Here is a 17,212-nt window from a genome sequence, read left to right on the forward strand (position 1 = left end):
CTGCCATTTCCGTGTTCCCCGTTATCAATTCTCCAGTCGCAACCTCCAAGCTCCCACGCTCACCTCAACAACTCTCTTTCTTTTTGTTTACCCATAGATGCTCTTGCTGTTTGTTTTTATATTTCTTTCCAATTTACTTTCATAATCAATTTTCTCCCTCTTTATTAACTTTTTAGTCATCCGCTGCTGGTTCCTAAAAAATTCCCAATCCCCTGGCCTACCACTGCTTTTTGCTGTTTTGTTTGCCTTTGTTTTTGATTGGATACTCTCCTTGACTGCCTTTGTTAGCCACGGGTGGTTCATCCTTCTCAGCGAGTCCATCTTTTTGATTGGGATAAATTTTTGCTGAGCGTTATGAAATATCTGCTTAAATGTCTGCCACTGCTCATCCACTGGCCTTCCCCTTAGTCTATTTTCCCAGCCCGCTTTGTTCATACCTCTGTAATTGCCCTTATTTAAGTTGAGGACATTGGTTTGAGACCTGAGTAGTTCAAGAAGGCAGCTCACCACCACCTTCTCAAGGATAGTTTGGGATGGGCAATAAGTGCTGGCCTAGCCAGTGATGCCCACATCCCATGAGCAAATAAAATTTTTTAAAATGTCCTGATCAGAGAATTTTTGTATGCAGATGATGCTGTAAAGCAACAAACTGACCCAGAGGATCAAGATGCTTATCTAAAAGGCCTGCATCCTCAGCATATTGGTTTAAGGAAGCAAAGCTTGGACAATTTACACGGAACAAGAAAAAAGACTTAATAACTTTCATCTCTGGTCTCTACGATGCATCCTCAGCATCACATGGAAAGACATAGTCACCAATAAAGCAGTCCTTCTATGGCAAACCTGCTGAGCATGCTAGTGCTAATCAAGCAAAGAAGGCTTCAATGGCTTGGGCATCTTCACAGGAAGGAAGATGGTCACATTCCCAAGGATATGTTATATAGATCCATGTCAAGACACCGGCAGAGTGACCAAAGCTCCAATTTAAGGATGCTGTCACAAGAGACACGAATGCCCTCAACATTAATCTCTACAAGTGGGAAACTCTAGTTGACGATCAATGTAAACACCAGCTGTGTTAGTTTGCCACCATGACAACATGTGGCTTCAGAAGCTCCAAAGCAGATGCCTGCCCTGCAAATAAGGTGGCAGCAGAGATCATTCCACATCACTGGCAAGGGTCAAATTTGTGTGTGGCACTTGTGATAGACTTTGCATCTCCAGAATTGGCTTGTTCAGCCATCAAAAGAAGTGCAGCGGATTATCTCATCTGACCTCACCAAAGCTTTGAGGCTGCATTCCCATCGTCTCTCTCAGACTGAAGGAGGCCAATCACATTTTTTGCATTCTAAACAATTGAGGTGCTTGCAAAAACAAGTCAGAGGGTTTTGAAAGAAGAAAAGAGCTTGCACTTGTACACTGCCTTTGCATCTTAAAGGATGACCCAAAGTGCTTCACAACTAATGAGTTACTTTTGAAGTGGGGTCACTGTTGCAATGTAGGGGGAAAAAAGTTTGACAAACAGCTATGAGATAAATGACTAGATAACCTGTTTTAATCATGTTGATTGTGGGATAAATGTTGGCCAGGATGTCAGGAGAATTCCCCTGTTTCTCTTCAAGTAGTTCTATGGGCTCTTTTACGTTCAACTAAACAGGAAGATGGGGCTGTAGTTTTATTGTCTTATCTGAAAGATGGTGCCTGTCACAATACAGCAGTGCTTCAGTGCTCCACTGAAGTGTCAGCTTAGATTACGTGTTCTACTCCTGAAATGAGGCTTCAACTTCCTCTGACTTTTTGTAATATCGTAAATGGGAGTGCAAAACTAAAAGTGCTTAACTTTAGTCTTAGTTGTTATTGGGCATGTGGCTCAGCTATCAAGGTGGTGGAGAGTAGGCATCTCCAATGCCCATTGTCTATACCAAAATGTAATAGCAACCAGAGACAAATTATAGTCAACCTAACAATATTCTTCTGTTGATTTCTGCTCCCTACATAAGATGGCTTAGAACAGGAATAGAACAGAGAGGGTATTGAACCTATGTTGCCTAATTTCTTGCGATCACCTGTTGCGTGAACTGATATATGGCAGGTACTCTTTTGAAAATAATTCTTAAAGCTGATTTGACCTATTTGACAAGTGCTTCCTGCTATTTTTGTTGGACTACATTGTTTAAAGATTTGGGAGATTTAATTCATCAACTATGTATAGTAAAGTCATAAAATGCAGTTTTATCAATGGGTTTATGATTAGCAACAATAATTCTTTAATATCCTTTTGTTCAAGAAACTATCTAACTTTATTTTAAATAGAACTTTCATTTATATAGTGATTTCACAACCTCAGGATGACCCAAAACTCTTTACAGAATTTATGGAATATTCTTGGGTAAGGTTTTATGGCAGAGGACTCCATGTTCTGTGTTAAGATTTTTTTTATATAATCTCCCCTTCAGCTTCTTTTGTGATTATCTTAAAATGTTGCCCTCATTATGTTTTGCCAACCTTTGGAAGCAATCTATCACTACTTATCAAAACACATCACTTCACAATCTTGAAGATCCCTACCAGATCATCCCCTGGTCTTCCCACTTCTAATGAATAAAGCTCTCAAGTCTCTTTTCATAACTGTAATCCTTTATTTCTGTTAATGTTCTATTTCAACTTTTCCATTGTTTTTATATCTTTCTGTACTGGCGTTCTCAAAACTGAACATAAAATTCCAAAAAGGACTTGAGTTCTTATATAAATTTGCCATTACCTCCTTTGCTTTTTGTATTCTATGCCAGTAGATACAAAACCAAGGATCCTGCTTACATTTTCATGGCATATCTACTTACAGACCTTTGCTACTCCATTTAAAATCTTTATATTTAAGGCACATTACCATTTGTTAATGCTCAAATGAAAAATATGTTGGGAGAAAGAAATGTTGCGGTGGGAAACAAAGCCAAATATGCTTTCACCTTATGTGTTTTATGCGCATTTGTCCTGGGAGCTGCATATTGAAAGGAAAATGTTAAAAAGAGCTGTTCTCTCCATGAAATCCAGCTCTATATATCGCAAAGAATAACACTGCTTGACATGCATTCGAAGGATGTCGCACATCTTGTGGGTGATGTGACATTAATGAATTGTTTGAGCTTGCTCCCAGAGTTTATGAGTTATCCCAATGCATTTATTTGTTAGTTCCTCGGTAACATACATCAGCCTATATTATCCTAGAGGTAGTGGCATATTTTATAGAGGGATTACAAAGCAGTAGTCTAACCAAGGGCTTCAAACAAAATAAATCATGAATGGGAAGCGGTTTGAGCCTTGAAATAAGATAACCCGCAAGGAAATGTGATTTTGTATTGCACATAAACATACAATAGAGTTGATTAGAAAAGTTGATTCTAATTTTACTCCCTCTTCTGTAAGAGATGGTTTTCATTAGCACATTTTGCTGTTTTTCTATGTTAAGGGTGATATATAAATGCAAGTTATTATATAATGGACATTACCAGAAATGAAAATTATGGTGTAATCGGCCAGTCACAAAGTTCAGATAATACCATGTAGCACTGTACTCTCTTGCACCTCAATTGCCTCACATTGATGAATGTGCAAAGAGCTTAGTATCAGCCTTGGCTAAGGCACTGTCGCCACTAAATCAGAATTTTGTGAACTCATGCTCATGAATTTGGAATGGGGCTTATCATCTAGGCTGACATCCGAGTACAGTGTAGATTTTCAGGTGAGTCTTTAAACCAGTGCCCTGATCTGCCCTCTCAGGAGGATTTAAGTCCCATGGCATTATTGGAAGAAGAGGCCATTATTCATTCCTCTGCCAACACCACTAAAAGATGATCTGCTCATTTACCTCAATGTTGCATGCAATGTCTTATACTTTACAATTCTTTACCACTTGAAGCCATGTAATCTCCCGGGAGAAGTGAAAAGAAAGACTAAGAACCTAAATCTATTTAGGGGGAACAAACCTGGAAAATTCCTCTCCAACTCCCAACCATACCATCACCACTCCCTCCACGCCCCCGCCCCCACCCCACCCCTGCCCCCATCCAAGCCAACTTCTCAACTCCTACGTGGTCAAAACTTCATCGGCTCTGAATCACTTTGGATCAGCCTGATGAAAGTCCCTATATGGATGCAAGTTTCTCCTTTCGTTGAATGAACAAATAATGGAGTACTGTCTCTTTTGATGTCTACCAGCCTAACATCGAAGGGCAGTAAACTTTCATTGGACAAAATAGGGGCTAAAATTAATATTCAAAAAGATGTGGGTTAATTCAGCATGAAAGGCGTATAAAAAGAAAATCATTCCTGATAAATTTACTAAATTTCTTTGAGGAAATAACAAAATGTTGATAAAGGAAATGCAGTGGATGTTGTGCATATGAATTTTCAAAAGGTGCTTGATAAGGTGTCACATAGTTTGTTGATAAAAATAAAGAATCACAGCTTTAAACAGATTGTGAAAGCAATGGATACAAAGTTGGCTGAAACACAAAAAACATACAAAAGCGATTCAATCATATTTTTTCAGATGGGAAGGGGGTAAACAGTTGTATTCCCCAGGGGCTGGTGTTAGGATCATTCTATGTAATATATTTATAATGATCCTTGAGTCAAAAATCCTGAAATTGCCTCCCTAACAACATTGAGACAGTACCTTCACCACACAGACTGCAGGGGTTCAAGGTGGCTCTGCACCACCTTCTCAAGTGCATTTAGGGGTGGGCAATAAATGCTGGTCTTTCCAGGGACACCCATGCCCCAAAAATGAATAGAAGAAAATACAATACCAACTTTTGCAGGCAAAACAAAAATAGGGAAAATTGGGCAATTCACCACTCGTTCAGATCCTTAAGGCAAAAATCTACTTGATCTTATCGTCAGTAATTTACCTGAAATAGCTGCATCTGTCCGTGACAGTACTGGTAGGAGTGACTATTGCACAGCCTGCAGACCAAGGCCATCCTCCATTGTTGAGAGAAATCATGTTAAACAATTTATTGGAGTTCTTTGAAGGAGTCACATGTGCGCTAGATAAAGGGGTATGGTGGATGTACTGTACTTAGATTTCCAGAAGGCATTTGATAAGGTGCTACATCAAAGGTTATTGTGGAAAATAAAAGCTCATGGTGCAAGGCGTAATATACTGAAATAGATAGAAGATTGGCTAGCTAACAGAAAGCAGAGAGTTGGCATAAATAGGTCTTTTTCTAGTTGGCAGGGTGTAACGAGTGGTGTGCCACAGGGATCAATGCTAGGTCTTCAACTTTTTACAATTTATATAAACGATTTGGATGAAGGGACCGAAGGAATGGTTGTTAAATTTATTGATGACACAAAGATAGGTAGGAAAGTAAGTTGTGAAGGGGACATAAGGAAACTACAAAGTGACATAGATGGTTTAAATGACTAGACAAAGATCTGGCAAATGGAGTATAATGTGGGCAAATGTGAAATTGTCCATTTTGGCAGGAAGAACAGAAAAGAAGCATACTATCTAAATGGTGAGAGATTGCAGAGCTCTGAGATTCAGAGGGATCTGTATTCTAGTGCATGAATCATTAAAGGCTAGTATGCAGGTACAGCAAGTAATTAGGAAAGCTAAAAGATTGTCACTGTTTATTGTGGGGGGAATTGATTACAAAAGTAGGGAGGTTATGCTTCAGTTGTACAGGACACTGGTGAGACCACATTTGTAGTACTGTGCACAGTGTTGGTCTCCTTATTTAAGGGATGATGTAAATGCATTAGAAGCAGTTCAGAGAAGGTTTACTAGATTAATAGTAGGAATGGGCGGGTTGTTTTATGAGGAAAGGTTGGCCAGATTAGGCTTGTATCCACTGAAGTTTAGAAGAGATAGAGATGACTTGATTGAAACCTTTAAGATCCTGAGGGGTCTTGACAGGGTGGATGAGGAGAGGATTTTTCCTCTTGTGGAAGAATCTAGAACTAGTGGGTCACTGTTTAAAAATAAGGGGTCACTCATTTAATACAGAGATGAGAAAATAATTTTTCTCTCAGAGAGTCGTGAACCTTTGGAATTCTCTTCCTCAAATGGCAGTGGAAGCAGAATCTTTGAATATTTTTAAGGCAGGGCTAACAAGGGGTGAAAGGTTATTGGGGGTAGGCAGGAATGTGGGGTTGAAGTTACAATTAGATCAGTCTTGATCTTATTAAATGGCAGAAAGGCTCAAAGGGCCAAGTGGCCTACTCCTGCTCCTAATTCGTATGTTTATATGTATGATCGTATGTTTGTATCATGTTGTATGATACTACCACCCTGCTAAATGGGATAGATTCAGAACAAATCGAACAGCTCAAGACTGGCCATGTATAAGCACTGTGGGCCATCAGTGGCAGAATTGCATTCTGCCACAAGCTGTAACCTCATGACCTGGCATAACCTTCACCCTACCCTTACCATCAAGCCAGGGAACCAATTCTAGTTCACTGAGTTGTGTGGAAGAGTATGCCAGAAGCAACAGAACCAGGCATACTTAAAAGTGAGATACTGACCAATTGGAGCTACAATACAGATTGCATGCATGCTTAAACAGTGGCAGCAATAGTAACAGCTAAGTGATCCCACAACCAACTTGTCAGATCACAGCTCTGCAGTCCCACCATACACAGTTGTGAATGATGCTGAACAATTACATCTAACAGAAGGAGAAAATGATGGTGGAACCCTGCACATGAGTGCCAAAGACAAGGCTGAAGCATTTGCATCCATCTTCAGCCAGAAGTGCCAAGTGGTTGATCCATCTTGACCTCCTCCTGAGGACCCCACTATAACAGAAGTTACTCTTCAGTTAATTTAATTCACTTTGCATGATATCAAGAAATGGCTGAGAGCATTGGATACAGCAAAGATTATGAGCACCTATAATATCCCAATAATTCTAGAACACAAGTCTCCAACATTACTCATTTGTGTGGTAAGCAGAACATCTTTTTAGCTGTTTCTGGGAAATACCACTTGTGTTGCTACTGCAAAGTAGCAGCATGAAACGGCTAGTTTCACAGGTTGCTCAGATTTTTGGGATATCTTACCACTCCAGGGTATCTTGAGATAGGCTGGGTGCTTTACAGGTCCAAAACTGATGGCCTTAGACCCATTCTAAGCAATACGCTATACGCATCGAGCAATGATCTGATTGAGGTAGCCATTATCCCACAGGATAGCTTTGATGTGCCCTATTTTGGCATCAAGCTTGTATGGTGAGAAAATGGCTCAGGCAGTATTTATAAGATTAGCCAATGAGTCAATCTTATAGCGCAGGGAGCTGTAGGAGTCCCAACGCTCATATTGACCAGTGAAGTTAGGCTTGCAGCAGACAGTAGTAGAGAACCCATTAGCAGGTTTCTCAATGAGCATGTAGAGGGGAGGGAGCTCATTAGACTGCTCCATTTTAAAGGTGAATTTGAGCGCGGGATGGAGCACATTAAGGTGTGTAGGGAAATTCTTCCATGCGGCTACAGATTCAAATATAGCAATCCACTAATGAGCAACAGATGAAGCTGGCTGTTTCATGCTGCTACTATGCAACAGCAACATGAATGGTACTTTCCACTAACAGATTTTGCCAAAAAGGCGCTCTGCCTACCACATGAATCATAATGTGGTATATGAATTTCAGTGCCAGTGTGATACCAGGTACATAGGCCATATGTCTCAATGACTGGCTGATCGTACCAAACAGCATGTCCCTTTGGCTCTGGCTGATCATATCAAAGAGCACGTCCCTTCGGCTGTTTGCAGCAGGCAGAGTACTGACCATATTCAACCAGCCTGTGCTTGCAAAACTCAGAACATAATCTCTAATGTTGAATGTGATTCCACGATTGGATAGCACTTGCTAAACAATTCCAAGTATGCTAGGAACTACACTAACATCCAATTTAAGATTATCAGTGGGGCTCACAATGTGGCTCACTTATGCTTGCTAGACTCTACATATATTCATACTTAGGGACCTGTCCTCTTCAGGCAAAAGGAACATGTCCAGGCATTGTTCCTTTTTTGAATTAAACTTAAGTGTGGGGTACAATAGTTCGGTGATGTATTCTCCAGGGCAATGCCTCGACCAATCAGAGTCAACTTGTCAACCAATCAGCACCCTTTTCTCATGCAGTATAAATTGTTGCTCCCTTTGAAATTTGGCATTCTTGCATCTGTCCTGATGAGTGCAGGACAAAAAGCTTCAACAACATGTCTCTTTTTTCACATTTGTCCATAGCCTCCCTAGACAGTCCATTCCATTTATTTGCCGATTCCTGTGTCAAGTTGTTAAATCTAACTGAATTTTCACCATTCTCTTCTAATTTTGAGCACCTGGTTTCAGAATTTGGCAATCTCAAAAAATGATCTGGGGTTCAATTTATCAATCCCTTAAGAGTTTTGAATACTGAAATAGTTGCTGCCCATCCCATCTCCAGAGTAGCAATCCCATATTCTTCAACTTCTCAAGCACAGATGCCTTAAGCCAAGTATCAGCTTGATTTCCCTTTTCTGCACTACCTCAGTGAACTGTCTTGATATCCTTGTTGTAGTTTTTTTTTATTGTACCTCTTGGTCATAGATAGCTTTAATACTCCATCAAAGTGCACAGATTCTTTTTACAAATATGCCTTGTGTGTGTGAACGATCCGTGCGTGTCATCTTCGTCAGACCAGGGTTTGTCTTTGTTGTAGTATGGTGAACAAAATTGTACACAGTACTCCAGGTGCATCTGTACTTCATTACCCCAGGCACAGCTGTGCTTCATTACTCCTGATCTTTTATTGGGATTTGTGCTCCACCTTGCTGCGATACTTTATCCAGTGAACTTTTCTTTCTGCTGCTGTACACTAAATTATCGTTTTTACTGAACCAGTATCACACCACCCTCCCCAACCCCCCATCCTGATCCCTACCTGTGTTCAACTCTGTGGCCTGAAGCCACAGTTTATACTCCTGTTGTTCACTTCCCTTATTACCTGGCTTCCTCCCATATTAAATGTCATTTACTAGCCTATTCAGATCCTTCTGCAATTGACTTGCCCATTCCCTATTTGGAAATACTCCAGTCCTATTTTGTCAAACTTAGACAGCGTTGGTTCTGTCCCCAACCTCATGTCAGTTAGATATACTGTAAGCAACAGTGACTCCTGCACTGATATCTATGACATTCTATTATTAGCTCCTTGCACTGTCAATGTAGCTCTATTCGCAAAAACAGAAACAAAAACAGAAAATGCTGGAAAAATTCATACAGACTCAAAACGTTAACTCTGTTTTTCTCCACAGATGCTGTTAGACCTGCTGAGTTTTTCTAGCATCTGCAGTATTTTGCTCTTAGCTCCATTCACAACCATCCTCTGTTTTCCTTAGTTTAGCTGATTTTCATAAGCTTTTTTCTGATTTTATCCCTTTCTAGCTTTTGGACAAATTACTTGTGTATCTAAAGTTTTTTCTGAAATCTAAACACATCACATCCAAAGAATTCCCATTTTCAACATGTTCATTTCGTTGAAGAATTTCAGTAAATTTATTAGGCAACACTCCCTTCCCATAAATCTATGGTTTCTTCTTACCATATCATAGCTATCTTTGTGTTTCACTCTCCAATCTTCTAATACTTTATGACAAATGTTAGGCTCACTGACTTGCGTCTCATTGCCTGAGTCTTCCCTATCATTCTTTTTTAAAGATTGAAGTTATATTAATTGCTTTCCAAGCCTTTGCCAATACTCTCATCAAATGATGTCTTAAAGATAAAGGCAAAGCTATGACCAATTTCAACAGAAACATCATTAAGTATCCTTGTATGAAATCCATCTGGGACAGGTGTCTTGTCTCCCTTGAAGTTCATCAGGTTACCAGTGGTAAACTTAGCGAAATTTCTGTTTCCTCCAGCCCCTACAGAAATTCAACTTCTTGGAGCCTTCTTGACATATTGCACTTCTTATCTGTAGCTGTTGGTCCAGCTAAGTGGTCCAGATTAGTGACCTAATTAGTATGTACCTACTGATCTATCGATGAGCATACTTCTCTTTTGCAGGTTTTAACAGAAAAGGAGGAGGATCAGAGGGGTCATGCCAGACAGGTACGTTTGCAGGCACCAGGCACCTTTCAGACATAACGTTATACCAACACTCAAGTACAGAACTAGGTTCTTATATATGGACCGATCTGAAAATGTCAGCCCGTATAGGCTAATGTCCTTAATTCTTCCTTGGGATGTGGGCATCACTGGCAGGGCCAGCATTTGTTGCCCATCCCTAATTGCCCTGTCACACCATTTCAGAGGGCAGTTAAGAGTCAACCACATTGCTGTGGATCTGGAGTCACATGTAGGTCAGACAGGATAAGAACAGCAGATTTCCTTCCCTAAAGGGCATAAGTGAACCCCAGATGGGTTTTTATGACAACCAACACTAGCTTTTAATTCCAGGTTATTATAGTACTTGAACTTAAATTCCACCAGCTGCTGTGGTGGGATTTGAACCCTTGCCCCTAGAACATTAGCCTCGTTCTCTGGATTACTAAACCAGTGATATTAACACTATGCCAGCATCTACCCTGAGAGCAGAACCAGGACAGAACTGTGCACACTCCTGCAAACCAATTCCACCACAAGGGCAGCTTTATTTGTAACTGTCATTGAACTTTATGTGATGACCAAGTGTAGGAGATCATCATCTCTAAAACTTTATGCCATATCTGCATCGAGCAGATCACAGATATATTGTTTCCAGTTTCAGGGATTTCATTATTTTACCCTGAAAAGTAAGCAGCAACAAAAAAGATCCTTCATTTATATTGTGTGACAGGACATAATTGCAAGGAACCAGAGGCCAGTGAGTCCAACATCTGTGGACACAAGTGCAGGCATGCATCATGTCCGTGCATACTCCTACTGCCAATGCATCTCAATTTATGAATAGAAAGGAAAACCATTTCATGAACATGCAGATGGTCTGGAACCATAGGAATAGAATCATGTACATCAGTGCTCATTACCATAGCAGCTGCACAATTCCTTCATCCTGAGGCAGTCAATAGTTTAATCATTATTTATCTCCATGGGTGACTGTTGGAGAACCAAGAATATATATTTACAGCCATAGCTGATACACCACTGCATTCAACATTCAAGTTAAAGATTAGAAGAGATCAGAAAGATCTAACAACTTTTAAGATAGAGGGGAGTGAACTAATTTACAAAGTAATCAAACACATAGAGGATAAAACCTCTGATGTGGACGGATTGCATTCAAGCATATTACAAGCTAGGGAAGACCTAGCAGAGGCACTATTACATATTTATTTTTTTAAAATTAGGAAAGGGAACAGTGCCAGAGTACAGGCAATCAGCTAGTTCTTCTTGTATTTAAAAAGAGAGCTGGAGCAAGTCCAGCAAACTATAGACCAGTTAGCTTAACATCTGTGGCATGAATGGTAAAGTAATCGTTACTGAAAAATATGGTTGAAAACACCTTGAAACCAAAAATATAATAATGAATAGTCAGCATGGATTTTAAAAGGGAAGGTCATGCTTGACCAATCTTACTGAATTCTTAGAAGAAGTTACAGAAAGAGTAGATAATACAATAACAATAATGCAGTTGACGTATTATATATGGATTTTCCAAAGGCCTTTGATAAAGTACCATAGTGGACTAAAGTCAAAGCATGTGGAATTATGAAGCAAGGAGCAGAATGGATGGCAAGATGGCTTTGAAACAGAAAACGTTAGGGATTAAGGGTATCTAATCAGGTTGACAAAAGATGGGAAATGGTGTTCCATAGGGATTGGTGCTGACACTGCTGTTGTTCACAATTTATATTAATGATTTGGACTTGACCTGAGAATCAAAAGTACAATTTCAAACGTTGCTAACTGCTAATAAATGTGTTTAATGGGGATATAGCTGGCAACATGATTTCAATGTACTTAAGTGTGAATAATACCTTTTTGGTATGAAGAATAAGGCCCCTACATGCTGCTTGGTAAGTAAGAGCCCAAATGTATAAGAGGAGTAAAGAAATCTAGGGGTACAGGTGCACAAATCATTAAAATTAGTGAAGCAGTTTAATAAGGCGATAAAAAGGCAAACCAACAAGCAGGGTTAATTTCTAGCGAGATGGAATTAAAAAGCAGAGAACTTATGTGAAATATATAACTTTGGTTAGGCCATACGTGGAGTATTATGCATAGTTCTAGCTTCCATATTATGAAAAAGATTTGGAGGCACTGGAGAAAGTACAAAAGAAATTCATTGAATGATAGCAGATTAAGAGGATATACTTACCAGGAAAAGCTAAACAGGCTGGAGATCTTTTCTTTAAAAAAGAAGGCTCAGGGTGACCTGATAGAGGTCTTTAAGATTATCAAAGAGCTTTATAGAGTAGATGTAGAGAAAATGTTTCCACTTGTGGGGAAATACAAAAATAGTGGCCATAAATATAAGACAGTCACTAATAAATCTAATAGAGAAATCAGAAGAAGCTTCTTTCCCTGAGTGTGGTCGGAATATAGAACTCACTATCACGAGGATTAGTTGTGGCATTTATGGGTAGATAAGCACATGTGGGAGAAAGAAATAGAAGGATATGCTGATAGACTTAATGAAGGAGGCAGGAGAAGACTTATATGGAACATAAATACCAGCATAGAGCAGTTGAGCTGAATGGCCTGTTTCTATGCTGGAAACTGTGTAACTCCTGTAACAAGCTAAAAATGGCCCAGGACCAGTGATCCAAATACATGACTAGAGCTTAAAAGAAGTGAAATTTATTCACCTACAGTTTGGTCTTTTACATCCTGGGTTTGAGGAGGAGCTGGAGGAGCCCCAGGGTGATGAGCAGGATCCCAATGTAAGGATCCTTATGGGAAGCAGGGAGACCAGGTGCCTTGATTCAGAGGACTTTCAGCTGGACATCCAAATCAAGGAGTCAAGATGATGGCAAGGGGTATGCCATCTTAATCACCTTTTCTGATGAGGCAATCCTGTCACCCTTAAGTCAAGGTCGAACACCTAAAATAAACTTTTCAGCCCTTCCTTTGTGTCACACGTGACTCCCAGGCTTCTTCCCTATCAAACACATGAAGCACACTGAGGCCATTGCACATAATGAGACACTTTTACAATGAAGGCAAATATACAAATTAACTAGTACACACATGCCAAAGAAGCATAAATCACCCATGAGAACCCCATTTGTGATCACAGTGACTTAAACTTACGTTTCCGAGTGCTATGTCTTGGTGTCTCCCCCAACCCCCATCAATCACTGGCAGCTGGATTCAAGGCAGCCTGCTGACTTTGATGCTTTGTCGGCCTTGATGACCTTGGCAGCCATCCTCTGGTCAATGGAGCCTGTGCAGGCTCCGTCTGGGCGGGAGAATCCAGCATCATGTCTGGGCACTCCTCAGTCATTGTGGTCTCATCAGATGCGATGGTCACTGGCAGATGGGCAGAGGAGCTGCTGCCATTATCTGGAGCACCCTGAGAGGAGCCCCCAGATGCTTGGAGCTAAAGCTCAATTGCCAACATGAGGTTGGTTTGATCCTCCCTTCTCACCGTAGATGGATGGGCACCTAACAGAGTAACTATGTGCCTCATCCTGCTTTCACATTGGCAGTGACCTGCTGAGGTCACTGCCAGTGTGTGGGCTTGCAGGTCTGAACACAACCCCAGAAAACCCTGATTGAGTTCCTGGAGCTGCCTCGCCATGAGAGTCACCACTCTCTCTATGGAGGAAGCTGTGCGTTCTGAGCTCTAGGTCAATGCAGTGCTCACACTCCAAATGGACTCCTCCAAGACCCTCAGGGATCTCTGCCAGATTTTCCCACGCACCCTGCTGGACATGCAGCATCTGCTGCTTGATGAATGACTCCAGAGACTCATCATCTGCCTCGGACTCATAAACGTCCTGATCTCCAGCAAACCTCCAAATGCTGGTGCACTGTAGACTCTCTGCCTCAGCCATCTCCTCAGGTGAGTGCAATGTGCCTTTACCACTGTGCACAGCCATCCGAGCTGAGACACTTATTCCCAGCGATGTGCCTGTATCTGCGCTGGTACATGGTGCAGAGGGAGGATGTGACGTGGGTGCATCTAGCAGCTGTTCCTCCTCGGGTGTCAAGGGGGGGTCCTCAGGGTCCTTTTGGGGTCATGATGATGAACCGTCTGAGGAAGGAAGCAAAAATGTCAGCATCAACCATCATTATGAAGTCAGAGTGCACTCACTGTGCCTTCTCATTAGAATGGACATCTGGCTGAACAATTACTTTCGAATGGATGAGCTACGGGAATAACTGCATTTCACATGTCAGTCTAACAACCGCAGCTCCACATCTCTCAGGCCCTTCACCAATCTTGTCCCTTCCTTTGGACTCTTACCCTCATCCGACACCCCTTGCCTCTCCACGCTCGCAGGCCATTTCCAAAGTTTGCTCCTCTGCTGACTGAGAATCAGTAGGTTTGGTATCCCCCACCAGTCCGTCCTCACGCCGCTGAGCTGTGACTCCTCTTCTCCTGTAAGGGAAAAAGTGCTTCCATTAGTCTCCCCCAACATGCCACCACGTTGCAGCCTCCCCAACCCCAAGGACGCAGTAACAGTTTGCCATATTGTTGCACATCATCCCGACCTACACACCAGCCATGGTCTATCAGGGCACATGATGTGCCACATTGCACTCTGCATTTTACATCACTGAGCATCAACACGTGCAGCCACCCACAAAAAACATCTACCCAAGGTTCCAACTGGAATAAGTACTCACCTTGCCAGAGAGTAGAAGGTCATTGATCCTTTTCCAACACTGGATCCAGGTTCTGCGTACTACGTCATGGCCACTGACCAGGCCCGCCACCTCCATCCAGGCCTTCTTTGTGACATTAGGTTGTCTCCTGTTGCCGTCCCTTGGCAGCAGGATGTGACGATGACCATTTACTACTTTCAGGAATACCCTCAGACACTCATTCAAAAAATGGGGGGCACACTGGATCCAGGCATTCCCGTCATGCTAAGCATAGGATCCGGGCATCACTGCCATCTTACACACTGGAGCAACACTTCAAATCTGTAATGGAGACCAAAAAAATTCCCACTGCAAACCAGCTCCCTGAGGCACTAAATGCAGACTTCCAGCCTGCAGGGAGCTGTATTTAAATCCCCCACTCACACCCTTCCTGTTCCTAGTGCCCGCCCTCTTCCCCCCCCCCCCCACCCACAGCCAGCAGCGCTAAGCCTTGCTCAGTGTATGTTTCACTCTGGCTGGCAGTTAATTGGCCAGCCAGTGTGAAATTGAGTTCGACAGCCAATCGTGGTCTGGAGCTGATTCCACATCCGCTTTCGGGCCCGCCAATCATGCTTGAATGCTTGAATTCCACGCTGAAAATTCATAGGGCAGAATTTTCTGTTTGACATGTGGGGGGCAGGATCCACATGCCGATGCATAAAATGATGCGCGGTGACTTCGGGTGAACGCCCCAACATCACCGCACGCCATCGCAATATTTCGGTGGGCGGGTGCATGGCGATCTCCTTTGTGCACCCACCATTAATTAACGGGCCACTTAAGGCCCTTGAGCCTCCAATTGACGGGGATTTTGCGACGAGCCGAAGGTCGCATGGGCTGGCGGTTAGCAGAAATTTGTATGAACCTCATCCACGAGCGGAAGAAGAGGGTTCAGTGGGGTCACAATTCTACACATTTAAAAGTTATTGTGCAAAGGTTACTGAAACTTGCCTGTGTGAGCTGGAAAACTTCAAAACGCAAACCAGCTGTTTGGACTGGACTCATAAACTTCAGGTCAGCAATTTGCAGTGAGGATTTGTTTTGGGGCCTGTAGGTTTCAGGAAGCCTCCCTGAGCCTGGGAATGGGAGGTGATCTCTCCACTGGAGACACCTCCTCTGAGGAGGAAGGGAGAGCTAGAAGGGGGAGGAGGCCAGGAGTGCACATTCAGCCTCCAGGGGATCCACCTTTGGGAGGACAGGCGCAGGCTCAAGGGGTGCAGGGCCAAGAGGTAGTCCAAGGCGGAAGGAGCCACAGAAGACGCCATTATCCTGATGCCAGGGTATATAGGCGGTGAAACAGCTACCTCAATATGGCTGAGGTGCAGTGCTGAAGGATGGTCCGTCTGTCAAGGGAGACAGTCAACGCTATCTGTCAGATGATTGGGCCAGAGATCTCAGCTAACTGAGATGGTGATGACGGTGAGATGGTGGACACCCCATGCCCGTGGCTCTAAAGGTCACAGCTGCCCTAACTCCTATGCCTCAGGCTCTTTACAGGGATCGGTGGGTGATCTTTGCGGTGTTTCCTAATCAGATGTCTACACTTGTGACAAGCAGGTCACAAACGCTCTGTTCAGGCATGCATTGACCTTCATCCACTACCGCTGGGATGAGGCTAGTTGGACAGAGTGAGCCATAGGCTTTGCAGCCATTGCTGGCTACCCCCGCGTCCAGGGTGCTATAGACTGCACACATGTGGCCATCAAGGCGCCAGCAGGTGAGCCTGGTGCCTTCGTCAACAGGAAGGGCTTCCACCCCATGAATGTGCAGATAGTGTGTGACCACAGGATGCAGATTCTACAAGTCTGCGCAAGGTACCCAGGCAGCTCCCATGACGCCTACATCCTCAGATACTCCCAGGTGCCGAGGCTCTTCAGTGCTCCAGCCAGCTGGATGGATGAATGGCTGCTGGGTGACAAGGGCTATCCCCTCAGAAGGTGGCTCATGACACCTCTCCGCCATCCAAGAACAGAAGCTGAGCAGCGGTACAATAGGAGCCACGCCTCCACAAGGGCTGTGGTGGAGAGAACCATCGGTCTTCTCAAAATGCGCTTCCGAAGCCTGGACCATTCGGGGGGCGCACTCCAGTACCCCCCAGATCGAGTGTCACTGATAGTGGTTGCATGCTGCGCTCTCCACAATCTTGCACTGCAAAGAGGGGACGCTTTGGACGAAGAAGATGTAGATGGAGTGAGTGGCTGCGGCTGAACACAATGAGTCCAAGGATGAGCACGCACAGGGAAATGCTGAGGGGGCAGACGCTGACCCGGGCATACCTCAGGGAGGCAGGGACACCCGGGATGCTCTAACCAAAGGAACTTTCAGCTGGCACAGCACATATGGGTCTCCAACACAAGCCTGGGCTGCAGCCTCCATACTGGAGACATTAGTGCCAAATCTGT

At 43.0% G+C, this 17,212-nt stretch overlaps 1 protein-coding gene across 7 annotated transcripts in view; it reads left to right on the top strand.

Moving 5' to 3' along the window:
* The window catches only part of dlg3 (discs, large homolog 3 (Drosophila)), a 693,738-nt gene that overhangs the window by 385,020 nt on the left and 291,506 nt on the right, over nucleotides 1-17,212 (top strand). The window contains exon 1 of one of the 7 annotated variants that reach the window (XM_078547002.1): nucleotides 10,065-10,106. The exons of the other annotated variants lie outside the window; for them this stretch is intronic. The gene's annotated coding sequence lies outside the window, so the exon portion shown is untranslated. Of the gene's footprint in view, nucleotides 1-10,064; nucleotides 10,107-17,212 lie in introns of those variants that run through there. 7 annotated transcript variants of the gene reach the window in all.

The sequence above is a fragment of the Cetorhinus maximus genome, chromosome 8 (assembly GCF_964194155.1).
Source record: "Cetorhinus maximus chromosome 8, sCetMax3.hap1.1, whole genome shotgun sequence".
Classification (NCBI taxonomy): domain Eukaryota; kingdom Metazoa; phylum Chordata; class Chondrichthyes; order Lamniformes; family Cetorhinidae; genus Cetorhinus; species Cetorhinus maximus.